The following is a 26,156-nucleotide window of genomic DNA, read 5'->3' on the forward strand; positions in this document are numbered from 1 at the left end:
ACTCCTAACAAGGTATTTTAATGTTAGCCGTGGGGCTACGCGGCTGCGCTACGTACTGCAGCATATTAACTTAAGCTTCTTGATACAGATTCACAGCACACTAACAGCGCAAGAAACAGGACGAGAAAATAGACGAAGGCCATGTCTGTCAGAATGATATAATACTACCTACACAAGTGACTGCAGCTCCTAAAAAAATGTGGTGTCGGCTTTTACGCCTTTCGAAATATTCAGAGAGCACTTGTATGAATAATTACAGCACACGCGCCGAGACGGGCGAACCAGGCTGGCGCTAAGATAAACGTTCACAACACAAATTCCACTGCACGTTCAGTAATTACACACAGATCATTTGCGGCTTCCTTCAGGGGCAGACGTGAGCTCTTGGGTTGGTGCTTCCTGCTAAGTTTGGTGCAAAAATATTGCTAGGAGCAGGAACCGCTTATGCGCAATCACGAGCAATACACACACATCCGTTTTTCCGAAGCTGGCGTTAAGCACGGGTAGCGCGAGGGTCTCTGCGTTGACATGACGACTTCGCTGCAGCCGAATTCCGAATACTGCATACGCGATGACAACAGCTATAGGGGCTTGTTGATAGGTCCTCTTGTAATTTGTTTAACCGCAGGAAGAACGTCACAGGCAGAAAACACACACGAGACAGCACACAGGCTTTTTATCATTGCATACCACGTTATCATATTACCGATTTACATTTGACTCGACAGGATTACATTCTGAAAAGAAAACAGATGGGGCAAGTCAACGTATTTTATTTTCAGACTGGGCAAACTTAGGTTTGTTTAGAAAACACACAATTCTTTACGCCGTAGTGTAACTCCTAGCGTATCTTACACCTAACGATTACATATGGTGTTCAAATGATTCGCTGTTCAATATATCTGGGGTCGCATAGTATAATCATGATGGTTGCTGAGAACATCGAGAATCCATCAGATTACTTTTTTTTCTTCCGAGCAAATTAGTTGTGCGGCCTGTTTTCCTCTTCAAGGAAGTGTCACTCTGGTGCGAGCGCACCATAAAGCCGCCGTCCTTCCGCCATAGCTGCGATTAGTTGCCATACACATAGCTCATCGACCTGCCCAGTGCGAACTCGAGACAGTTTCGCGCGGATATTTGACCAGGAACAGGAAGACTGATTGCGTCTGGGCGTACACGTTGCAGCTGCCATGAAGCAACAACAGGTCGATGACCTTGCCTCGTGCGACGAGACTGCAGGCCAATCGTAGGCCCAAACCGAGCCATCGAGCAATGCCTGGTAATGTATATATAGGGTGCTAGCGCTGTCTGCTACGCATAATATATCACGACCATAGCCATGGCTGCATCGGTTCACGCTTTATTGCTTCGGCACTGACTAGCGTAAACATCAGCGTAAATAATACGAGGTTTTTGTTTCACATTTTAGCCTGTCAAATTTGTGCCTCGTATTATATGCCGAACCATACAATTTTCAGCCAGAATCTGTCAGTATCGCTTCGTTTAGTGTGGCTGCTGCGGTATCGGGTCATCTGCAACGCTATTGCACCACTACGCTGATTTCACCATAACCGCCTTGTCACAACCAGGATGATTTCACGTCTGTCGCTCACAATGCAGTTCGATTTCATTTTTAAGTTTTCCCTAACTATTCTTACATGTCAATGAAAACATTTTTTAAATATTTGTTGTCACAAATATGATCTCGTATTGTAATTGAGTCCGTAATGTAAGCTTGTTTTTACGGCGCTGTATACAAGAGTGTGAAAGTACCACTACAACGGCATTGACCACAATGGCAAGTTTCTAGAACGCCTACCTCTAGTGCCGCATGGAGTACCCGAATGAAACAAAGGAAATTGGGGCAAATGCAACGTGTAACGGAGCTATGCTTTGTCGGACTATTTTTCTTTCGTTTATACTAATAACGACATACATGCGTAGTTGTATAATACTTTAAGCCGTACGACACAATCATTCTTCCTCTTACGAACTACACCAAATGAAGTGTTTTCCACGATTGCAAATCTTAAAAATACAGGGCCTGCCTTAGATAAAATTTGTGTAAGGCATTTAAAACTGGTTGCACATTTAGTTTCCGACACGCTCTGCAATATTGTAAACCTAATCTTTAAACACGGCTCGTTCCCTTCATTTAAGGAAACGCTAAGATTATTCCAGTTTTTAAAAAAGGCGACAAACAAACAGTTACTATAATTACCAACCAATTGCAATTCTTTCATGCCTTAGTAAACTCATTGAGAAATTATTTATTAAACTTCTTAATAACTACTTCAGAAAGTTTAAGGTGCTAAAAAACAACCAATTTGGTTTCCGCCCGGGAAGTTCCACTAATCTAGCTGTGCTGTCTCTAGCTGACTACATAAAAAAATGTAACGATTCGGGAAACTTAGTAGGATCTGTTTTTTAGATTTCCCTAAAGCGTTTGACACGGTTAACTATCAGGTCCTGTTTAATAAACTTGAGTCTCATTGTATAAACGGACCTGCGCTAACATTCTTGCAAAGTTACTTACTTCACCGGCAATACACAGTACATGTAGCAAATACTTTTTCTGTAGCAAAATGTATTAACCAGGGTGTACCACAGGGCTCCGTTCTAGGTGCTTTGCTTTTTCTTCTACATATTAATGATCTTCCGGATTCTCTTAGCTTCTCCAACTACGATCATTGCGTTTTATACGCAGATGACACAACCAGATCTTCATCTGATAAATCTAATATTGCCCTTACTTCAAAGTTAAATATTGCATTGAGGAACATTATGAAATGGGCTAGTAATAATCACATTGTTCTTAATCCTCTAAAAACTAAATATATGTTGTTTAACAGTGCTCACAGGTCCTTAACTTTCATTCCTGAACTAAAGGTTGGAATTCATTCAATTCCTGCTTGCACCAATGTTACTTTTCTTGGCATACATCTTGACTCTAACCTAACATTTTGCTGTCACTTCCAACATCTCAAGCTGAAGACTGCGTTTGGTATCCGCGCATTAATCAAAGCTCGCCTTTTTTTCTCGTGAGGCTCTGCTAGCATTGTATTTAGCTTTCATTCATAGTCAGATTAATTACGGTATTGTTTAATGGGGCAACACGTAGATTTGTCACTTATCATCTAGTCAACACATCCAAAATCACTCAATACGCATTATCACTTCTAGTACAATGCAATACAATGCCTATGTGTTACTTCGCTTGTAGAGTATCTTGCCAGTTAATAATTTGTTCCAGTTTAACATAGTTGTCTTACTCCACAAGTTGCTTCATAATAACCTTACGTTTCCGTTCATTGCAGTAGACTTTTTGCAGAATAAAAATGTAACCACATTTGCGGCTAATGGCAATTTCTTGTTACCCGTGGTTCATAGTAATTACGGCAAAAAAACATTTGCATTCGCAGCAATTTCTCTTTGGAATGAATTACCATCAACTATAAATTCGTGCACTTCTCTTGAAATTTCTAAAAAGTTAATTAAGTATCATTTCCTGCGGTAACTGTACTACGATCCTAGTGGTGTATCTTAAACTTCTCTCTCAAATGCCACTTCTTGTGTTTCATACATGGTGTTTCCATCCATGCTTGTTCTCGGGTTTGTTTCTTGCCATACTCTTTCGTGTTTGCTTAATTTGAAATGAATTGTCTAATAATGTATTTAATCTGTCGATGTTGTTTTATAATAGCGTTCATTTGCTGTGTGTAGATATCACCATCAACGTTGATTATTAACCGAGGGTCCCACTACAGTTCTTTCACTTTGTTTCACTACAGTTCTTTCACTGTATATTTTTGATGTTGTAACAACTTTTTTGGAAGTAATAAAATCTGAATCTGAATCTCAAACCGAAATTTGAATATGGAGACGAGAGAATGCCGTGTGTTGCAAAATAAACTCTAGTCCGGGCAAAGGTGGCGAGAAAAGTCTCTTTCTGTTTACCTGAAAAATGAGCGAAAAAAGCAAGTTTTTCACTGGCACCCCTACGGAAATATTCCTCCCATGACGCACACAGACATGTGTGGCCCTAGAACTAAACGATCACAAAGTAGTTGATAGAGCGTAATGCTTCTTTTTGTAGCGCGTAATCAAACCATTCATTCTTTAACTGACAGATAAACAATATTGTTGACCTAACAAAAACATCTGCAAAAGCTTCACCAATCTAAATATTTTTCTGTTCCTTTAAATTTACTTTTGCTAAACTACCTTCTCGACAGTGCTATTAAGAGAAATGTGGACCATGAGCAGCAGCAGATGTTTTGTTGAGAAGGCTTGCAGGTTTAGCGCACGTGGTGGCCATATTCTCGCCTCTGCGAAAATTGTTTCCTTTGTTTAAGCAAGCTCCTATTTTGTATCTGCATAAAAATGCATTTCAGCAACCAACATTGACATTTGAAAGCAAATACTACCAAACACCGTTCTTGGTCTTTAACTGGCAGCTCAACAATATTGTCGACCTACTGTATGTAGCATAGTTTTTGGAGCAGCGTTTTCATATTTCAGTTGTTATGTATTTGTGCAATATGAAGAAGAAATAAGGCCATATCTGCCGTATCTTGCCAGTTGAAGAGTTAAGTGCTTGGAAACACATCAGAGGACGCAGTTGCAAGACAGGCATGTGACATTTATCAAACAATACATCTGAGTTCTTTCACGCAGTCCTGTTCATATGCTGCTCAGATAGACGCCCTGTCAACTTCTCAGAAACACCTAGCGTCAGCAATACTCGAAGTGCTCAGGATTATTACATTAAGCTACCTATTCCCTCAAATCTGAGCGTGCATAGAAATATTGGTAATTGATTGTATTGTTTGTAGCTTCGCACCGCACATATTGGTACAGCACATATTGCATCCATATCAGATTACACTCTATTTCGGAAAGCAATACTTGCCTTTTTTGTTGTGATGACCCTACATAAAGAGAAGTTATGCATTGTTTCTTTTACTTCCTCATAGTGAAAGGGTGCCAGGCGTCTGATATCGCTCTTTGTTGTTCCCTGTCATCGCTATTTTTTTGCCTTCTAAATAGCGTCTATTTTCGTTTAGCGAATCTGATTTGGTTCCCCTGATGACATCGTATGATAATACGTTCTTCATTTACAGTTTTTATTGTAATATCTTATTTGCCTTCCATTTCTTAATTTTTTTATATAACATGTTCGTTCTTGCCACGTATTTGAGTAATGTGCTGTTTTGTTATTACTGCACTGCCCTCTATAATGCTTGGGCGACTGAGTGTAGATATATAAATATATAATAAATAAATAAACGTGATACTTCTGGCCAAAAATTTAAGGCTTTCCTCGTCTGGGATACTATTCCGGCGATGCGGACGAGGAGGTAAATACACTGCCACCTTTTTCCACCACCAAAAGCACATTACTGCTAGACGAACAATGAAGGCTGATGATCGAACATTCATAATAGTTGGCCTATGGCCAACAGTGTTGTTAAAGAAGAGCTATATATTTTGTTATATATTTTGGGAACGCACGAAGAGGACGCAAACCAAATAATAGCAAAAAAGAGAATGAGCCAGAAGAAGCAGAAATAAAACTAAGGACTGCGCATGGAACACTCGTACCTAAAGCCAATAAAATCAGAATAGTAGGACTAATTATAGAGGTCAAAGGCAACAACGGTGAAACAATAAGAGTGAACAGTTTCTCAAATATTAAGATTAATCAAAAGGATAAGAAACACAACGCAATGAGAGAAAAAGACATAATAAGATTGGTGCAGGCATTTGTCCTAAGCAGAATAGTATACGTACACGATACCTCAGATGGTATGTGGCTGAAAAGAACAAACTAGAGTGTCTAATAAGGAAAGCATACAAGCAGGCATTGGGACTATCAATAAGCACTAGGACAGAGAGACTACTAGCATAAAGACTACAGAACAAACTGGATGAACTCATAGAAGCTCAGCGCATATGACGGTGTGAAATACTATACCAAGACAGGAATAAGAATATTAGAAAGATTGGGTATTAACTACCACACACAACACGAAGAGAACAAGGAAATGACAAGATAACTCAGAAATACGATAATGATCCCCCCCCCCCCCCTGCCAAAGAACATACATCCCACACAACATGCAGGACGAAGCCAAATCAGAGCCAAGGAGATACAGAAATGATTTGCAAAGATAAAGCAGCAGTTTTTGTTGACGCTGCTACAAAAACTGCAGTCACTGCAGTCGTAGTAAATCACAAAAAGGATGTGTAAGAAGCATCACAATAAAGATAGAATATACAGAAGCAGCACAAGAAACAGCGATAGCACTTGCAATAAGACTGAAGCGTACATAATAATCAGTGACTCACAGGCAGCAATTCGCAACTATGCAAATGGCCGAATCTCACCAGAGGCACTACACATATTATTGAAAGGAGCCAAAAAATAAAAGACAAACACGTTCAATTACTAGGGACACCTGCCCATACTCCGACCTCACCGCGGGACGGCGGAAACAACGAGGCGGAAACAACAAGGCGACACACCGCGCCGCTCAAGGGCAAACCGACCGAGTTGCGACAAACATTCATGCCGTCAACTCGGGGACCGCCGAAGAAGGTGAGGACGGAGATCGGGAGTGGGGCGACAGATTGGGCAAATACAAAGATACAACTACACATTATAAAATGCAGAGGTATACTTGAACATGTTCTTAGGGGTGGGCAGCGCTAGCCGGACGAACGACAGAGGAAGAGACGATACGAGCGCTGACTGGCAACTGATTTATTATTTTCGAACAAGTAAATATATATATATATATATATATATATATATATATATACAAAATGTGATCATGTGGCGCGTACAAGTGGTGAAAGGTTCACAGCCTATGTTGCCATCCAAAAACTTAGTTTCGTTATCATGCAGAGAGATAGAGGTCTAGCTGACACAAGCACCTGAGTTAACATGCATGTAGTAGGCTTCTACAATCTCGCGGCTGATTTGGTTTCCATTTTTATACAGTATTTCAGCTTTTTCAAACACGGGTTTGCATGGGATTTTCTACATTGCGCGGCCAGATTTGAACTGGTTGAACTTCTGATAGCGGCTTGGTGCTCCCTGAGGCGAATGTTGATGCAGCGCCCCGTCTGCCCATAATATTTTTTGCCGCATGAAAGTGGAATAACGTATACAACTCCCATTGCGCGTGCCATGGGCTGTTCTGTGTGCTTTATACGGCAAATGGCCTTTGGACGCCTGCTTAGGTCTATTAACACGAGGGCAAATCTTGTTTAACGTGTTCTTAGCAGAAAAAAAAATTGAACACCGCATTTCATTGCTGCCTTTTTTAACCGACAAAGGTGCTATGCTCTCCGGTATTGTGCTGGTGTGTCTCTTGCTTTTCTGGACACGCGTTCACCCAATTAAGAGTTAGTTTTCGTACAGTCGCAATTGGAGCCGGGGGGCACTCTCTGGTTTTTCACCATTACTACAACGTGTCTACATGGATATTCTTGCTTTCAGTCGAAAGAGTTAATTTTATACCACCCTGGAGGAGCGCTTAGAAACAAGCGACATTGGGCTTATCAGCAGAATGGCGTAGCCACGAAGCCACCGTGGCGGATAGAGATCATTGTGGCTGTAAACCTTGTGAAGTTTACGTCTATAAGAGGGAAATAAACCTTAGTTGGCTTATTTTCTTGAGTTGAGAACTCAGACATGACAGGAAAAATATTCCATAACCTCCGGGGGTAGGAATTATTATCTGTGCGCTATGCATCCCCTTGCTAGACAGTCTGGTTAACGAAAGGGCCGGACGGTTGCTCAGTCGGAATTAAGATGCAGTTATAAATGCAGGTTAACCTGGAAACGAAACAACGCATTGGAGTAGTTTTGAAATTGTACGCATTGAAATTTTTGTGCTCTGTACAAAAACAGAGCGGCAAATTGCGCGTTGTGCCAACAATCTTCACAAGCCGCTAATGCCAATCGACCGCTTGCGCAGTAGGCGGTGTCCGTAGAGAACAACTATGGTGCCCATCCGGTGTCCGCTCCACTGCCAATCTATCTGTGCCAGCGCCACGATACGCCCATTGCGGGCGGCATAAGAAACGCTCTCACGGCGTAACACAGCAGTTTCATGGTCAGAAGAAAATCATTAAAGGGTCCAGGCAGTGCTAAAAATGCAGTGGCCACCAAGGACCGAACAAGGCACTAGAAGAACTGTGGTCGAACAACTTGGAGCCCTCGTTTCGAGAAAGGTTTGGTCGAATAGGGGGCCCTAACGAACGAAAATCACAGCTTCAAAAGGTTAGCCACAGCCTGACACAACCCTTCTTCGACCCTCCTGAGAGATTTGCCATATGGAGATTTTTAAATATAAGTGCTTGCGACCGTGCATACTAACATGAGTTATTACATGCTACCATTGCTGCATTACTCGTGCTAGAAATATTACGGAAGCTAAAAATTTGCGGCTATTTCTCACCTGACGAGCGCCTCAAGCACCGCCATTTGCTTTGTAAGCTGTGTGGCGATTTAAAAAGCCGCATTATATAATGGCAGCCTCTCTCCAGACACCGAATACCGGAAGCTGTTCGAAATTGCTTCAACCACGCTTTTCTGTCCCTCTTCCCCCCCCCCCCCCCCTACGGTCCTTCCTTTTCTTAATAAAAGAATTCATTTATTCATTTTGACTGGTAGTTCTTTATGAACGAGGTTGATTGAGGAAAAAATCTCAAGGAGATTTTCAAAGTTTGATTCTCCTTTAGTTTTCAGCGTACTCATTCAATATAGGAGAACACTAATCATGTTGTGGTTCTACTGGGGAATATATTCATGATTGCACCAGACCACTGAACGCAGTTCAAAAGTGATAGCAGAACCAATCGAACTTTCGCGCACCAGCGATCGCAGCGCCACACCGCTGACTTGATGTCTTTTGCAACATTTCATTTTTTTATCTCATCGATCCCGTCTTGGCAGGCGTGCTCGGTGAAACAACCGCGGATGCAACGTTCAGACAGTTACATCACTCTCACAGGATTACCAGGCGGGGAAAAATACAGCAGATCTGCAATGCTTTCAACATGAACCAGTCATACAATGTAATAATCTGCCAGAATCGCTGAACTTATTGCACCTTGTGCACGGGCGCCACTTAGCGAGCGATGTGCTCATCTTTTTTTATGTCTTGCTGTCAGTGCAGCTCCTCTCTAATCATGGCTGGTTTGCGACCGCCGCCGGCCCCGTGCTCTAGCACTGTGGGGCACAATGAACGAGGTGTTTCCATGAACGTGCTACGTAAAGTGGACGAAGTATGTGGACGTAAAGTGGAAGCAAAGCACCTGAAGCGGCCAGTCGCGCGCAAATTTTGCATGTATTCGCGGGCTTCTTTCACGCTCGGAAACACACTTTTATGTAGCACGTATTGAGCTACAGAAAGCACTATCGGGAGTTTTTCACGTTGCTCTACAATTTTCTCATTGACACTTTTTATGTAGTTATAATATTTGAGAAGTTGATTATTTAATTAAGAGTAGTTATGTATTAAGGCGGGATAAAAATTAATCTGAGTATCTCTAAGCGAGGGCAAACAACCTTACCTTTGTTCTGTCTAGCTACGTGGCATTTGCATATTTTTAGCTCTTGCTGCATAATAGTTGGGACACCCTGTATAAGGGCCCTTGCCGGAGTAAGCTCCCTCAGCGCATTACCTCAAAAAAAAAATGTAACAGTTTCGCCCTAAGGGCGAAGCAATGAATGCGATAGCAACACAGCAATGTCATACGAAGTAAGGTGAGCGGCTTTAGTAGCAATATGAATTGTAGTAAACATGAGCTGATTAAGTAAGCAGGTGTGCTGCGGCGTAAGTAGACCAACATGAAGAGAGACTCGATGACCACGAGAAGGCGCGTGTGAAACGGTGGTGTTGAGAAGCGCTTCCCGTGGGCAGCGCGTGCGAAGGGACACACCTGTAGCGCTGCACTGCCGACCCGGGCAGCATTGCATGTGTAGCGTGCGTTGGAAAATGTGGCCCGACTATTACTAACTGATTGGACAAGCGTGGTGTGAGCGCGCACAAACAAACATGAATAGATCACACTGAATGACTGCAGACAACGACTGTCAAAACGCTGGCAGCAAGCGCATACGCCGCACCAACGGGCGAAGGTACGTGCGGTCTATCGCTTCAACGGAAACTGAGCGGCGAATGCACGGCGCATAAAGGTCAGAGCCGTGTGGAGATAAGCGACGGTGCGAGCGAGCGACGAGCGCGGTTGTTGGCAGAGTGAAAGTGCGCCCCCCCCCCCCCCCCTCCGCTCCCTCCGGCGCTGGCTTCCCGCTTCCTTGCTTGCGCGTGGGAGATTCAGTGCGTTCGCTCTCCGTGATAGCGCACGTCCCCGTACGCTTCCGCTCGGGCACACGGCGCGCGGCGAAGATTTTATCTATAGGGAACCTCACGGCGACGGCGACGACGACGGCGACGGCAGAAATTCGGTTGAAGTGTCCATATAATTGCTATCGCAATAAAAAGCAGCTAATCCTTTTCGAGTATGACATCCGCCGTGGTGGCGCAGGGGATCTGGCGTAGTGCTCCGAAGTCCGAGGTCGCGAATGCCACATTACCATGGGGGAGAAATGCACTAACGCCCGTATACGGTACATGATGTGAAAATTAAAACAAACCCAGGTGGTCAAAATTAACGCAGTCTCACGCTACGGCGTGCCTCATAACCATATCTCGGTTTTTGAACGAAAAGCCCCAGAATCTAATTGTTCGAGCATGAAGGTAGTGGGCGATATGCCAAGACAGGTTAGCCATTCGTTAACTTCCTGAGGCAGCAGCTCTTTCTTGAGTTTTTAAAAAAAATTTTTCGCGTGCCAAAAATCTCGCTTCACTGCCGCTCACAAATCCCGCCTACCCTAAATATCCTAGTCGGCGATGTCTCTTCGCGTTTTCTGCAGAAGCTTCTCGCGCAAAATACGATTACTCAGGTCGCATGCCACCTTAAAGAGCGTTGAACAGAATTTATGAAAATATGAAAGCTGCTTTCTGGCATTGAAACGCAAGTACAAGCACGTGATTTTGTCACGTCACTATGATGACAGCTGGTGCTTCTCGTATACCAGTAAAATCAAGAAACATGGACATAAGTAGAAGCGTTACAAGCACAGCGAATCAAGCGCGATAACACCAAAGGGAGAAAATGAGGTCCCGATGTAATCTGAAATGCGCAGGAGCATATCGATGTATTAGGTTGGCATAGCCTTCACTGTACCCTGCGCCTTGTTGTTCAAGGGCAAATATACGAGGTGTTCAAAATTGAGCTTTAGGGAATTTTTAGAAATCGCTTGTGACAGGTAGCATATTTCTTGTCATTGAGCTGGGTTATTCGATGAGGCTGACATTAGTTGCGCGAGAAATCGAAACACATATGCAAATAATTACCAAAAATTGACTAATGGACTTCTTAGTTGATTACTTTACGACACATATTGCGATTTACAAATTTTAGCCGGTGAGGTGGCAAGACGCATCCACTTGATATGAATTTCCAGGGTGACACCAGTTTCGAGATATTATTTCCCGAAGTGTGGGACAAAATACATGGGCGTTCCAGTTACTTTTGTACTTCAATGTATAAAACAGCATTTTGGTAAAAACGTAAGTGGAACAACAGTACATTTTTACGCCGAGTTTAATGGCGCATATCTCCAAACCGGTGTCATACTGTAAATTCATTCCAAGTGGATAGGCCTGACAACCTCACCGTTTACAATTCGTAAATTGCAATACGTTTTGTAAAGTAATTGACTAAGAAGGAGATTAGTGAATTTTTGTTAATTAGTTGAATATGTGCTTCGATTTTTCGTGCTACTTATGTCCGCCTCATCGAATAACCCAGCTCAATGATGAAAATTATGCTACCTGCCACAGGCGATTTCTAAAAATTACGTAAAGCTTAATTTTGAACACCCGGCATAGGGCCCGTGGTTGTGCTTCCGGATGACACTGCTGGCTTCACCACACACAAAAGCCAGTCCAAAAAGCGTCTGCTTCTAGCAGACACTTTAATCGCGATTTTACCTTTTTCGTTTTCCGAGTTTCCGAGTTTTCCGAGCTTCTCAGACTAGACGTAACATGCAATAAAATCTCAGGAGCAGGTAGATATTTTTAAGAAAGCGATAAATTAGGCTGAACGCTAAAGTGGCACATAGAGAACAGGAGCCTCATCACAATGCTGCTAACATCTCAGCTGGTATGCAGAAAAATTGATTGTTTTTTTATTCGTTGATTATTCACAAAAATAGCAACAACAGGAAGAATAAGATTCATGATAGTAATAGGATAAAACACACGCTGTAGCCACAGGCATCTCAACTGACTCGCATCAGTGTGGGCATTTCAACCATCTCGTAGCCGCAGTTACCAACAAAGAGAAGGAAAAGGGAGTGGGAAGCGAAGGGAGAGCAAATATAAGGGAAAGGGACCACATCTAGAAGTCCAGTAGTCTGTTCTGGCATTAATTGCGGTGAAATAACAGGCGTTTTATTGCCTTAAAGGGTAACGTATTCTAATTGCCTACGGCCAGCCCTGGTGATTTATGAGTGAGATCGCCGCGACCTGTGAAGCAGAATGTCAATATGACAAGGTTGTTTGGCTTTACACAATCTTTCCCCGATCATCGAAATCACAGATATTTGTGCACGTTCCCCATTGTCAAGAATACCAACAATGTAAATGATGCATACTGTGCATTAGCAACAAGAGTGCATTTTTACGAAATTGCACTCTCGAAGGTACACGATGGTATGACCTAAAATCACAAAGAGAAGACAATTATGTTCGTTCATATAGTAGGCAGAATCTAAGAAAGAACTTGCTGCAGATTTCTGTTGAAACGTCTTCCTAGTGAGTGCAGACACTATCATATACTCAGTTATGTTCGGTAATGTCTTCTAAATTCCACTTTTTGTGTTTTAAAGTCAAGCTTTTCCTGCTCACTTTCCCAGGTTTCGCGCTGTGTTCTCTTGGGTCGGTTACAGTCTCGGCGGATATATTTGTGGATATATATGCGAAGGTTAAATTAACCTACTTAAGCATCTCTAATGTCATATCTGCCAAGAATCCAAAGCCAGTTGGCAACTATGTAAGTTGAATGATGTGACATATGCACTTTATCTAACCGAATATATATACGCAGTTGGTAACCCTCGAATGACTAATTAAAGTAGTGTCGGTTCCTATCGTGTCCGTCATCGTCCAGTGAATTGTTGCATTTCAAGACGCAACAGTAGTGTCAGTCAGCTCAAGCAGGGGCTACACTTTCGGCAAGAACGAGCCTAACAACCATGGAGAGCCGAAGAAAATGGCTCAGATGCAAGTATGCGATTTCCTACCTTCAACCTCCATGCAACGGATGCCAGCAACATCGGCATGAAGTGGGCAAAGTGGTTCGACAAGTTCGGAAATTTCCTCGTGAACATCACTGGAGAAACTAGCAAGAAGACGTTACTTCTTATCTAAGCTGGAGAAGACGTGCACGAAACCTATGGATCCCTCTCTAATGGTCCTGTGGCAGCATCCGTATAGGCAGCACAACGCCAGGCGTGCCGAAGCCTACGCCAGGACACGATGCCGCCAGAGTGAAGTTGACGCTCACTTCGCGCTGCGGATCAACCTTACGTTTGCTGTTTAACAATTTTGCCAGGCGCATGAATATGTCAGTGATTGTTATGCGAGGCTCCGTAGTCAACTTGTTGGTCATCGTAACTTAGCTGTATGTGGACTTGGAGACAAACATAACTAATATCAACATCATCCTTGAAATTACAAATATACGCCATGCTTCCATTTGTAAGTGAAAATTACAATTGAAAGAGCGGAAAGCGTGTAAGAGTGTCTGAAATTGAAAGAGTGTAAACAATGCTTAGCCAGCTCACGCGCTGAACAGGCAGCCATACGGTGTGGCAAAGGCTAGAATCGAGGCAATGGCAACCGCCGACAGCCGACGAACCGCTTGCCCTGCGTCGCTTACCCTTGCATGGCCTGCCGAAAAATAGGACACTTTGTTAAAGCGTGCATGTCTTCAAGAAAGGACGTCCGCACCGTCATTCAAGAATACAGCCAGAATACCAGCACCAGTATAAGCAGCGAAGATCATGTTTCTACAGCTAATACGTCGTCTGCTGTTGGTTCATCTCCACGATCGGTAATCAAACCTAATAATGTACCACTCACGTTCAGGATAGACAGTGGTGCAACTCTTGTTGGCGAGACAGACATTCCGAACTGCTGCCCGAATGTGCAAGACGAAAAAAAAACATCTGTTCAGGTTTTTTCATATAAGGCAACATCTCCACTGCGTATTATCTCTGATAACATGATGTAGAAGGACAGCAGTAGAACGAAATACATTTTTGTCGTTCCTAGTGACCTAAGCTTCGAAGCTGCATCCAAGCTTGGTCTAGTTCACACAACATATTCGTTTGAAGACCCAACAGCAAAAAAAAAACAGATTTGTTGAATCGTTGCCGGACTTGTTCGAAAGAGTCGGGAAACTCATAGATCGGCCGATTCGTGTGTTTTAGAGGAAACTGTGCCTCCCATATATATATATATATATATATATATATATATATAGCTCAACCACACCGATGCATACCTTTTGTAGTGCGTGTGCTTGTTGAAAAGAGCCTACACCGTCTCCAGTTAGAGGATATCACTGAGCCAGCAGTTAGCCCTTTGCCTTCGGTCTCCCCATTTGTCGTTGTTCCCCAGCCGCATCACCCTGACGACGTAAAAATATGCATACAAATGCGTTTGGTAAACACTGCCATTCTGCGCGAACGACATCTCTGTCCTATTCTGGATGACGACTTCGTAGCACACATGGAGCTACAGTGTTATCGAACCTTGACTTGAAGAATAGTTATCACCATTTGAAACGGGACATATGCCTTCAAGAAAGCTGACATTTATTACACACGTTGGCAAGTTCCGGTATAAACGCCTGCATTTTCGCATCTGCAGTGCAGCTAAGATTTTTCAGATTACCATTCGCCAAGTTGTCAACGGCGTACCGCATGTTACGAACAGCAACGATGACATTCTGGTGTCGGACAAAACAAAGCAAGAAGATGACACAGCCTTACAAGCTGTCGTCCAACGCCTCCGTAGAGCAGGACTGACACTTTATCCAAGGAAGTGCCATTTCTGCCAACAAGGAGTCAAGTTTTTTGGATTCGTCTTTTCTTCAGCAGGCATTGGGCCAGACCCTCAGAAAATTGAAGCATTCCTAGAGGTCACCACACCAAAGTTCCCTCAAGAGGTGAAGTCTCTCCTTAGCATGCTCAACTATTCAGTTAGAAATGCTGTTAGACACCCGCTTTAACTCACTCAATATATTTGCGCAGTAGGCAAACCTGTGCGCGCAGCAATGACGGATTTAAGCAGTGTCCGTTCCAGTTGTGTCAATCCTTATCCAGTAATTCGTTGCATTTCAAGACACAACACTTACCAGCGAAGTGGCTAATGCAACCCTTCTATGCTGTCCAAGTATGACGATAATTATAATATTGACTTCCTACATAGAACCTGACCACTTATTGTAGGCTTACAGGCATCTATAAAGCATACCGATCTCTTAATAGAATTATGTATTATATTTAAAGAAATCTTGGATTTACAATATTTTCCTTGATTTAGCCTCGAAGTATGTGCGCGTATTGCCATTCTTGGCCAATCCTCGAGGATGGGCATGTCTAACTACGATTGCTACGTAAACCTGAACCATGGCGCCTCACATATATAGCTAAAGCACACCGATTTGTTAATCGAATGAAGTAATATATTCCGTGGGTTCTTTTATGTACTTTTTTTTATTTCGCCGTTTGGCATGTGTCACAGGGAATGCACCCGTTCTGGGTGTATGACTCACTATGACATAAGAAGTATGTATTGCTTAAAAGTTGATTGATACTTGTCGTACTGTCGTACTTATTAAGGTGAAAGCCTTAGGTGTCTATGTTGGTGGTGCCCTTGGTAAAAATGTGCCATGATGAAAAATGGCCAACGCCGCAAAGAGTAAAAACACACATAAAAATGCTAGGATTTGAGGGAGGTTCTGAGGGAGGTTCCTGTAGACAGTGTAAATTAGTGGGTTTGAAAAGAATATTTTGTAAATTTCGGTCTGGGTGGGAATCGAATCCGGGACTCCGCGGTGCGAGACGAGCACGCTTCTCTGAAGCCACGGCTTGCTCAATGGTTGTGGCTTACTAAATGTGTGCCTACTGCGTGCCTGACTGCACACGTCACGTGGTCACAAAGACGTGCTCATGCCACTGCTCACGCGTTCGTCGTCATCTTCTACCGCTAGCTCCGATGCCGCTGATCATGCCAGCGTTTCCATACTGCCCTTCGCGCTCGTGCCACTGCCCGCGCGCTCGTTGTCGTCTTCCACAGCTGGCAGGCTTTATCCTTCACGTTTTCCAAATGTCTAACACTTCCTAACTTTTCTGTGCATATAACCTGTCATCACCATTCTTTCCTCGACGAGCATCATACGTACATCGCTTTCGTCGTTGTGACATTACTGCCTATACATCTCACACTGCGCATGCGCCTGAATTGGAGTTTGTCTTGCGGCACAGCTTGTGAACGATGCAAGGCATAAACATAAAAATTGCAAGACAAATAAGTTGTGACCACAACTTGTTTGTGACCACAACTTGTTTGTGACCACAACAGCACCTTGTGACCGCAACAGCACCTTTCTGGTGGTTAACAAAAAAATTTCCTTGAGATTACTCGTTGCCTGTCATGAAAGTAAACAAAATTTTACGCATTGCGTTTAGTGGTCAAGCGTTTAATTAACGGTTTACTAAGGCTTCGTTTCACATAGATTCCAACATCTCCGTTGACTCTGCATAAATTATTTTCGTTCACATTCATTTGCCTCTGCTATATCGTTTCTACATTTCAATTTCAAGAAATAATTTTTACCTTCCGCAATGTTTTGTTTTGCCTTCATGAACTGTTGGCTTCATGTGGTTGACCCGCCGCGGTGGCTCAGTGAGCTAAGGCTACTGCTGCTCAGCACGAGATCGCGGGATCGAGTCCCGGCTGCGGCGGCCGCATTTCGATGAAGGCGAAATGCAAAAACGCCTGTGTGCTTGCGTTGTAGTGCACGTTAAAGAACCCCAGGTGGTCAAAATTAATCCGCAGCCCTCCCCTACGGCGTCCCTTTTAATCAGAACTGGTTTTGGCACATAAAACCCCACAAAGAAGAAGGCGTCACGTGGATGTAGATACAAAATTTTAGCCACTTTATACCCGTTATTCCTATCATTCGTTCCATAGGAAGAGTTTTAACTTTGGCAGCCTCGATATAATCAAGGTAACATGGTAGGTTGATTTATGGTTTATTGATATGAGGGTTTACGTGATGCCTGCGGATTAAATAACTTTCTTCGTCCGCCACCATGGCCGTGAGTTGTAACGCTGCCTAACGCTCCTAGGTCTAGATTTAGTGCACATACACAAACATCCAAGAAAGTGGATAGGAGAAGTACTCCGCGGTAGCTCAAATGGCAAGAGCGTCAAACGCGCAGTCCGAAAGATGTGGGTTGGGCTCTCACCTGTAGTTGGTTTTAATGTGAAGGATTCTTCTCCGAGTCCAGCCACATTTTGGTAGGCTAACGTATCTCGCAGTTGCCGTGGGCAGATCCCGGTGATTATGCTTTCTAGAATTATGTGCCACAGGTGCGACTGGGTATGTGCATTGGGGATACTTGAGTGACATGTGCACTGGAGCTACGGGGGTAGTATCTGCACTGGCGCCACTGGATCGGTATCTGCACTGGGGCTAATGTAGTGGCACATTTCATGGGGTATTCGCCAGTGGGTTTTGGTTTGCTTTCAATCTGATGTCTTGCAATTACAAAGTTCTGTTTTACCTATTATGAATATAAACACTACAACCTATAATGTCTACGTAACAGTTCGCTAAATAAACGTTACATTATTCATAAAACAGTTCTCTACAAATCACGAATACTTAGCATTTACGTATGCATCAATTGCTGTTGAGTCCGTAAATTTTTTTAAACCAAAACATTCCGGTTCAATGCCAGTGCAAGACGGCATAGCCTCACTGAACACGGAGCAATCATCATCATCATAATAATAATCATCCTATATATTTGTGTTCACTGCAGGAGGAAGGCCTCTCCCTGCGATCTCCAATTACCCCTGTCTTGCGCTAGCTGATTCCAACTTGCGCCTGAAAATTTCCTAACTTCATCATCCTACCTAGTTTTCTGCCGTCCTCGACTGCGCTTCCCTTCTCTTGGTATCCATTCTGTAACTCTAATGGTGCACCGGTTATCCATCCAACGCATTACTTGGCATGCCCAACTTCATTTTTTCCTCTTAATGTCAACTAGAATATCGGCTATCCCCGTTTGCACACTGATCCACACCGCTCTCTGCCCGTTTCTTAACTTTAGGCCTACCATTTTTCGTTCCATCGCTCTTTGTGCACTTCTTAACTTGCTCTCGAGCTTCTTTGTTCACCTCCAAGTTTCTGCCCTATATGTTAGCACCGGTAGACTGCAGTGATTGTACACTTTTCTTTTCAATGACAGTGGTAAGCTACCACTCAGGATTTGGTAATGCCTGCCGTAGGCACTCCAACCCAATTTATATATTTATTATTTATATAATTTCAATATTTACGCAATAAATAATAAATATCCCATCTAACTTAATAGGGCAATGACTGCAAAAAAGTAGTTGAGATCTCCTTTTGTTCATGCGGACATTAAATTCAAGATTCAAAAACGCTTGTAGATACTATAGATAAGGACGCCACAAATCTTTCTTAAGACTGTGACGTCTTTTTACTGTTGTGATTGTGGTGAAAACTTGGGGGCTTTTTTTTCTCATCTCGGCGAAAAAAGAATTGATAGATGTGTTGCTCTGTCAACATCTCCGATCCCATTTACGCCTTTCTCGAATACTTTTTTTTCGGACAAGACATTGATGCATGAGATCGAAGGAGCCAAAGCAGCATAGAAGATATTACGAAAGCGCAGTGCTATATTCAAGTTGCTATAAAACGGCACGTTTGAAGGGGTTGACGAAACGGCAAGTCGAGGATAGCAAACGAAAACTGAAATTTTAACGCTACGGCTGCTCGAGCGCTCTCGTCGAGGGCTCAACGCAACGAGGTTTTCAGGCTGCCTGTTTTGAAGGCGGAGCTTTTTCTTCTTTTCGTGAGCATAGGCATCTTATCCAAATAGCCTCTGAATACAAAACTGCAACAAATTTTCCCCGCTTCTCACCGTGACTTGCATTTTCCTAACAACTTGGCCTTTTTTTAGAGTGGTATCGTTACACGAATGAAACTTTCTTCGACGTACATTGTGAATTACTTGCTATCTAATTTCGCCACGAAATAACGCAATCGAGTGCGCTCACCAGTTTCTCTGCTACTCGGCGCTAACTCGTCTTGCCGGTTACATTATTCTATTCACTCATTACTTATTCACCTGGAATTCGCGGTCGTCATGAACTTGAGAGCTGCTGCTCCGCTTAAGGGGTAGCTTTTAAGCTCAGAGCCAACTCAAATTTGCAGATTTAAATACCTGTAAAACGAAGGAAGTCTCTGTTTAGTCTACCGTCGATCTGATTTCGAGGAATCTTATCACATTACAGAAGCGTACGTATTTCGGCTCGTTAGTTCATGACTTTAGCATATACAGCGAAAAAGAATAAAATGTAAAGAAGTGACACACAACGACACTGATTAACAAACAAATGTTTGCTCTTTCAAGCAGCATAAAAAGTATACAGTGTGCAGCTCTACAAGAAAACAAATCTCAGGAAAATGCATAGATAGAGAAGGTAACATTCCGGCAGCCATAGGAACCAGCATTTTGATTTAGGACAGCGTACTTCTCACAAAATATTGTCGTAAATTGGCGAGTTCAAAAAAAAATTTACCACGAAGTTAACTAATCCGTAACTCTGCTCCAAAAACAGATATCGCACTTCTGTTAACTGCATGTGTAGGAGCATCTAATGCAGACATCAGTGAAATTTGAGCTACCAGCTCGTCAGATGGTTTACGAGGGTTTTCAAGAAGCCCTAGTCATAAGTTAGCGGTATGTTAAAGAGGTGTATAATACATAAATGTTTTACATGTTTTAACAGGTGCAGTTCACAGAATCGTAATATGGTTAGTTATTACTGAAATACAGAGCTGCAAACTTTGCGCCTTATTGCTTTCGAATTTTGCTAATTCAACAATTTCCTTTGAAAAAATTAAGAGCCTATATGAAAAAAGCATTTTTAACTCAGTCGTTAGATTTTCACATTTACTAGTATCTCATCAAAATTACCGTCGTAGTGACTGATAAAATCAATTCCTCCGTTCCCATGCGTTTAGATAGGTGCTCCAGAGTTAAATATTTATCTCAACTTCCCAATTTATGCAGTGGAAATCAAGGCAAGGACCTCGCGTCCGTGGGGCATAGACGCCGGTGGCGCTCCATGTGAGCCTTTTTTGGAATGCTGGCGAGCTAGGTGTGCTAGGGCCCTCTCTGTAGGCACTTAAATAAGTCACGCAGTAGTACTCATACGACGAAGATTATTTCAATGTGGTGATACCACAAATAAGCAGTTCTGCGAAGGTTGCAAGTGGTGGCAACAAAGCCCAATGAGCAAACAAAACGTCGAGCGCTACCGTTAATGACAATGCCAGAGAAGGAGCGTTTCTGATGGAAGTGAGGAAATCTAAGATCCCAGAGGAAAACAGGCATAAGCGCCCCTATAGGAAGACAAATGCGATAGTGCGCAAAGACGATGCATGTGCCAATAGCCGAAATAGCATTAGCGGCAGTGAAATGTCAGCATCTGCCATATCTTTCTCAAACTCCAAGACAGCTCAGGGACATAAGCGCTTGTCAAGTTGGTGATTATTACGAACTGCTATGTTACGAACGTGAAACACCTGTCTCTTGTGAAATATCAATGTACTCAGATAAAGTAATCGTCTCCTCATGTACCTTGTCGTAAAACCACTTTTCTTGGCTTCTCCAGAGCTAAGGCTCGTAACAACGCGTAACAGCACGTTGTAGCAGCTGCGGAATGATGCGGCATCTTAATTCTGCAATGACAGATTTTCATGCCAGATGGCGCTATTAGAAACGCACTTCACGAACTTTTTCGCGGCCAGTGATGACTCAAACTACAAGATCTGACTGGTGTCAATTTTGACGATAGCAGTTCGTAAGAATGCCCATAATCGACTTTTGTATACTCTCAGTTAAGCTGGGGATAACATCCTGCACATAACCAGTTCATTTTCCTTTCAGCAGAAATTGCCCCATATCGGCGGCCCTCAAAAGCAGCGTTACCCGTATCCTACCCTTAAGTGGCTCGCTGGGCGCCACATAAAAGGCTCATGCCTGATAAACCCCATTTATGCAGCATATGGTCTCGAATGACGCCATAGATGTCTAAAAAATGGCGCCAGAAACGGCAGTTGTCACAGCATGAAAGGATCCCCCCCCCCCTCCCCTCGCCACATTCATAAGCACTGCCGTACCTCTGTCGCGTCACAGCCGGCGCCGCTATTATCCCCGGTAGCCATTTCTCCCGGCACTAAAGCGCACCGAGCAAACGCGAGAGGGAAATGTGAGTGCGTTAGAACATGACGCAAAAGAAAGAAGGGAAGAAAAAGGTAGCAAAAACGATGAGGAAGAGAAAATCAATGGCAATTTAGTGATAAATGCAAGAGAAATGCGTCAGCATTAGTTCGCGCCTCTTCGAGTTCCAGGATACATGACTGAAACCGCGTTCACCACATTGCAAAGTGTTGTTCAGGAGCTCACTCGAAAGACGTCCTGCCTATCCGAGGACAGAAGTGCAATTGACGGTAATCTGGAGCAGACCCCCATCAGTTGCACTATATACAGGGTGTCCCAGCTATCACGCAGCACGATTTAAAAAAAGAGCAACGGCGTTACGCGAAGCAAACCTAGTGCGTATTGTTTTCAGTACAGTGTAGTAGCCGCCAGTAATATTTTCGTTACTAATATTTAATTAAATAATTTTAATTAATTATCTAACTCGAGAAGTACTGTTCTAATTATCAAAGTGTCAATGAGGCGTTTGCAGGCAACCACGTGGGGCATCTAACTGCGGTATTTTCAGCGCCGTACTAATTGCATACTCATTTTTTTTTCAAGTGATAAAGAAACCCCGCGAAATATAAAAAAATACCACGTGACGACGCTCCAACCCGCATAATAAAGCAGCGCCCTCGAACAAGCTCCCTCTGAGTTAGCCAGAATGAAATAAACGAAAGAAAGAAAGAAGAAATCGTTACCGAGTTTGTGGTTTGTCCCGGCCAAAGCAGCACATCGCGTTTGGTGTTGGAAACGAGCTGCGATAGCTGTTGTCGTAGCGTAGATAGTGTGCATGAATGGCTTTTTTTTCTGCGCAGAACACGTCACCGCAGAAGCTGATCGATGAAATCCGCGCAAAGGTTTAAAGGTGTGTTTTGTACCGCCCCAGTCGCCATGTCTTATTCTAATGAGCAGAAGGCGAACATGATGCTTGCCTTGGGAGCTGCAAATGGCAACACAATAAAGGCCGCAAAGATTTATCGGTCATGGAAGTGTGGCGGTAGACCCAACGCATCGACAATCATCAGAAATTATGAAAACCTGCGAGAAACCGGCAGCTTCAAGAAACAGCGGCAGAGGACTTCATCTTTGAGTCATGACATACGCGCGGATGTTCGGGCATTGATGGCCTCAAACCCTCAAGCCAGCGTGCGAGACGTGGCCGCCCAGGCACCAATTTCCAAGTCGTCAGTTTGGAGGATTTGAAATGACTCGGCCTTTCACCCGTACCATGTTAACCTGCACCAATGCTTGGAAGCGAAGGACTTGCAGAATCGTCTAGATTTTTCGAATTGTATCCTCACAAAATCCTATGAATCACCGAACTTTCTTAGCAATGTCATCTGAACAAATGAAGCCAATTTTTGCAGAAATGGCCAGGTAAATCTGCATAATGCACACTATTGGAGTGACTCCAATCCACACTGGGTAAAGCGCACTCGGCACCAGTACCAGTGGTCGTTCAATGTGTGGTGTGGAATTTACGACGGTGGTATAATTAGTCCCATATTCTTCGATCAGACACTCACTGGACAGCGTTACGTGGACCAAATCCTTGAAGGGACGGTGGATGGGTTTTGCAGCGAAGTCCCGCTGTCCCGTCTTCCACTTCTGTGGTATCAGCAATATGGGGCGCCAGTACACAGCAGCAGCCGAGAACGAAACTGGCTAAATGCGACTTTTCACACACAATGGATTGGAAGGCACGGGCCTGTCCATTGGCCGGCTAGGTCACCTGATCTCTCTCCACTCGATTTCTTTCTGTGGGGTTACGTAAAAGATCGCGTTTACGTGACCGAGACGAAGAAGTCAGATGAGCTCAAGGCAAGAATAACGGATGACTGCAGCAGAATCCCACCCTCGGTCATCAAAAAAGCCACTGAAGATGTGATAAAGCGGGCTCAGTACTGCGTGGCTGCACAAGGGGACCTATTCCAACACGTCCTGTAAGCGGCAGCTGGTGTTCAACGGCGCTTACGAGTGCACCGATAATAAAGCAACCCTGAAATCTGACTTTTTCCTTTGTTTTTCGCTCACGTCCCGATTGCCAAATGGGAACATTAGGCAGTGGAACATTACTTAATTGAACGCATCGGTTTTGTCTTTTCTCTACACGTGGGTCACTTCCGAGTGCGTTTATTTTACTTTTATTTTTTGCCATGAACTTGTTTTGGAAGCACGTACTCATGAATAATAACGCCCTCACTTTAATTTGGCTTTGATCCGAAGCAAGCTTCTGGCGCGAAGCATAGCAGCGCATGCACTCCTTCGATGCGGTGCGAGCAGAGCTGGTATTTTGAAATATTGTATTGCTTATTGCGTTTCGGCCGTGATCAGAGCATGGCTTCGACGACGTTATTAAGGACCATTTTTATCAAGTGGCTGACTCAGCAGTGAAAGACAGATAGGAAGCGTGACGTATCATTGACAGGAAGAAATCGCTGCTCTGCCGCGAAACTTGCTGCTGCGGATCCATCCATACCATTGTCAAGGTGATGCGTTGTCTCTTGGGCGGTGCGACAGGCGAAAGCCGTTGCTTTCAATCAGCTTACTTGAGGGCTCTGCTTTATGATGCGAGTGGGAGCGTCGTCACGTGGTATTTTTTTATATTTCGCGGGGTTTCTTTATCACTTGGAAAAAATGAGTACGCAATTAGTACGGCGCTGAAAATACCGCAGTTAGATGCCCCACGTAGTTGCCTACAAACGCCTCATTTATACTTTGATAATTAGGACAGTACTTCTCGAGTTAGATAATTATTAAAAGTATTTAATTAAATATCAGTAATGAAAAAATTACTGGCGGCTACACTGTACTGGAAACAATACGTACTAGGTTTGCTTCGCGTAACACCGTTGCTCTTTTTTTTAAATCGTGCTGCGTGATCGTGCACCCTGTATATATATATATATATATATATATATATAGTAGTAACTGGATTTTTCAATGGGCCAAGCGTATTTAGGAAAATCAGAAGCACAACTTCGCGGTTATCTTAGGTTTATTATTTTCCCAACAGTTTCGGTCGGTGGACCGACCTTTTTCATCCCTTGAAAAAGGTCGGTCCACCGACTGAAACTGTTGGGAAAACAATAAACCTAAGATAACCGCGAAGTTGTGCTTCTGATTTTCATATATATATATATATATATATATATATACTCCTATATATATATATACACACGCAATAAAAATGAAGATGACAAAGAACTTGGGCAGGAAACGCAAAATCGGCGGGAGTGCAGGAAAATTAAATTACATTCTCGTGTATTACGTGCCGAACCACAATATGATTAGGGAGCACACCGTAGTGGGCGGACTCCGTAATAACTTAGACCACCTGGGGTTCTTTAATCTTCACCAAACGCATGGTACGTGGACGTTTTCGCATTTCAATCCCATCCAAATGACGCCTGCGCGGCCGGGACTCCATCCCGCGTCCTCGCGGTTAGCAGCGCAACGCCAAATCCATTACGTCACCATGGCGGGTGCAGTGCAGCAAGACAGCGCGCTCAGATCGAGTACGCATTGCTGCGCTTTGTTGTGTTCGCAAGTTCTTGTGATCCATGACAAGTTAATTTATCAAATGCAGATAGTTTCAATATTTTTACAGCGAAGCTGTATATGGTTAGCTTACAGCGGATCGATGTCGGTAGACCAAAAATCCCGCAGATAGTGCAATACCGGGCCGACCCACGACGGAGGTGACGCAGGCTTCAAGCGCTCCACCAACTTCCAAAAATAAGTTTAATATATTGCGTCTAAATACAACCCGTATCAGATATTAAGCTGCTAAGAACAGATACTACACTTTGGCCCGCGCCGGCCATGTCTACGTTCGCAGCATACACGTGTACGCCATCCCGCGTATTCAAGCTATAGTCCCTACCAATCTGAGCGTCTTCTGTCTTCTGACGTCATGCTCTACGTAGGCTTCTTTCCTCAGTTCTGCTCCGACTGTGAAAGGGGTAGGCCACGTGCTGTACCAACACCACCCAGATAGCACAAGGCCTCCGCACTCCGATCCATGACGTCATGGTACCTGGCCCGACTGCCCTAGAATCTAATGGAGATGCTCCCGAGTAAGCAGTGGTGTGATTTCGACGTCGCCGCTTTCGTCACGCCAGGCTTGGCAATAGAAATTTCGGGCCAGCTAGCGTGACGTTATGGATTGAAGAGGCCTCGTGCTGTTCAGGTGGTGTTGATGTGCGGATGCACATGATGGAATATAGGTGGAGTTTCATTGAAGCGGTAATTTAAATACTGTAAAAGTCAGGATGATAGGTTCAATTGTGTTGGTTTGATTCAATGTATACCGTCCAACGTGATCAAGGGAATATGTTGATCCGCTTTTAATGCTGCGCATTCTTAGCTGTTTTATGCATGTCTATGCTCCCCAGCGCTCCCGAGCTATGCCCAAATACAAATACTAAATTATGACGCGTGTGTTTGCTTATCTTTTTCCCGGTGACAG

The 26,156-nt window shown here is 43.6% G+C and overlaps 1 protein-coding gene and 1 non-coding gene across 2 annotated transcripts in view; both read right to left on the reverse strand.

Annotated features, from left to right (window-relative positions):
- Positions 1–26,156, reverse strand: part of LOC119448082 (tachykinin-like peptides receptor 86C) — a 459,995-nt gene that overhangs the window by 292,938 nt on the left and 140,901 nt on the right. The gene's annotated exons all lie outside the window — the stretch shown is intronic.
- Positions 25,330–25,512, reverse strand: LOC119437843 (U2 spliceosomal RNA). Its single transcript, XR_005189554.1, has one exon. It is a non-coding gene; the product is annotated as a U2 spliceosomal RNA (small nuclear RNA).

Source organism: Dermacentor silvarum, chromosome 1 (assembly GCF_013339745.2).
Source record: "Dermacentor silvarum isolate Dsil-2018 chromosome 1, BIME_Dsil_1.4, whole genome shotgun sequence".
NCBI lineage: Eukaryota > Metazoa > Arthropoda > Arachnida > Ixodida > Ixodidae > Dermacentor > Dermacentor silvarum.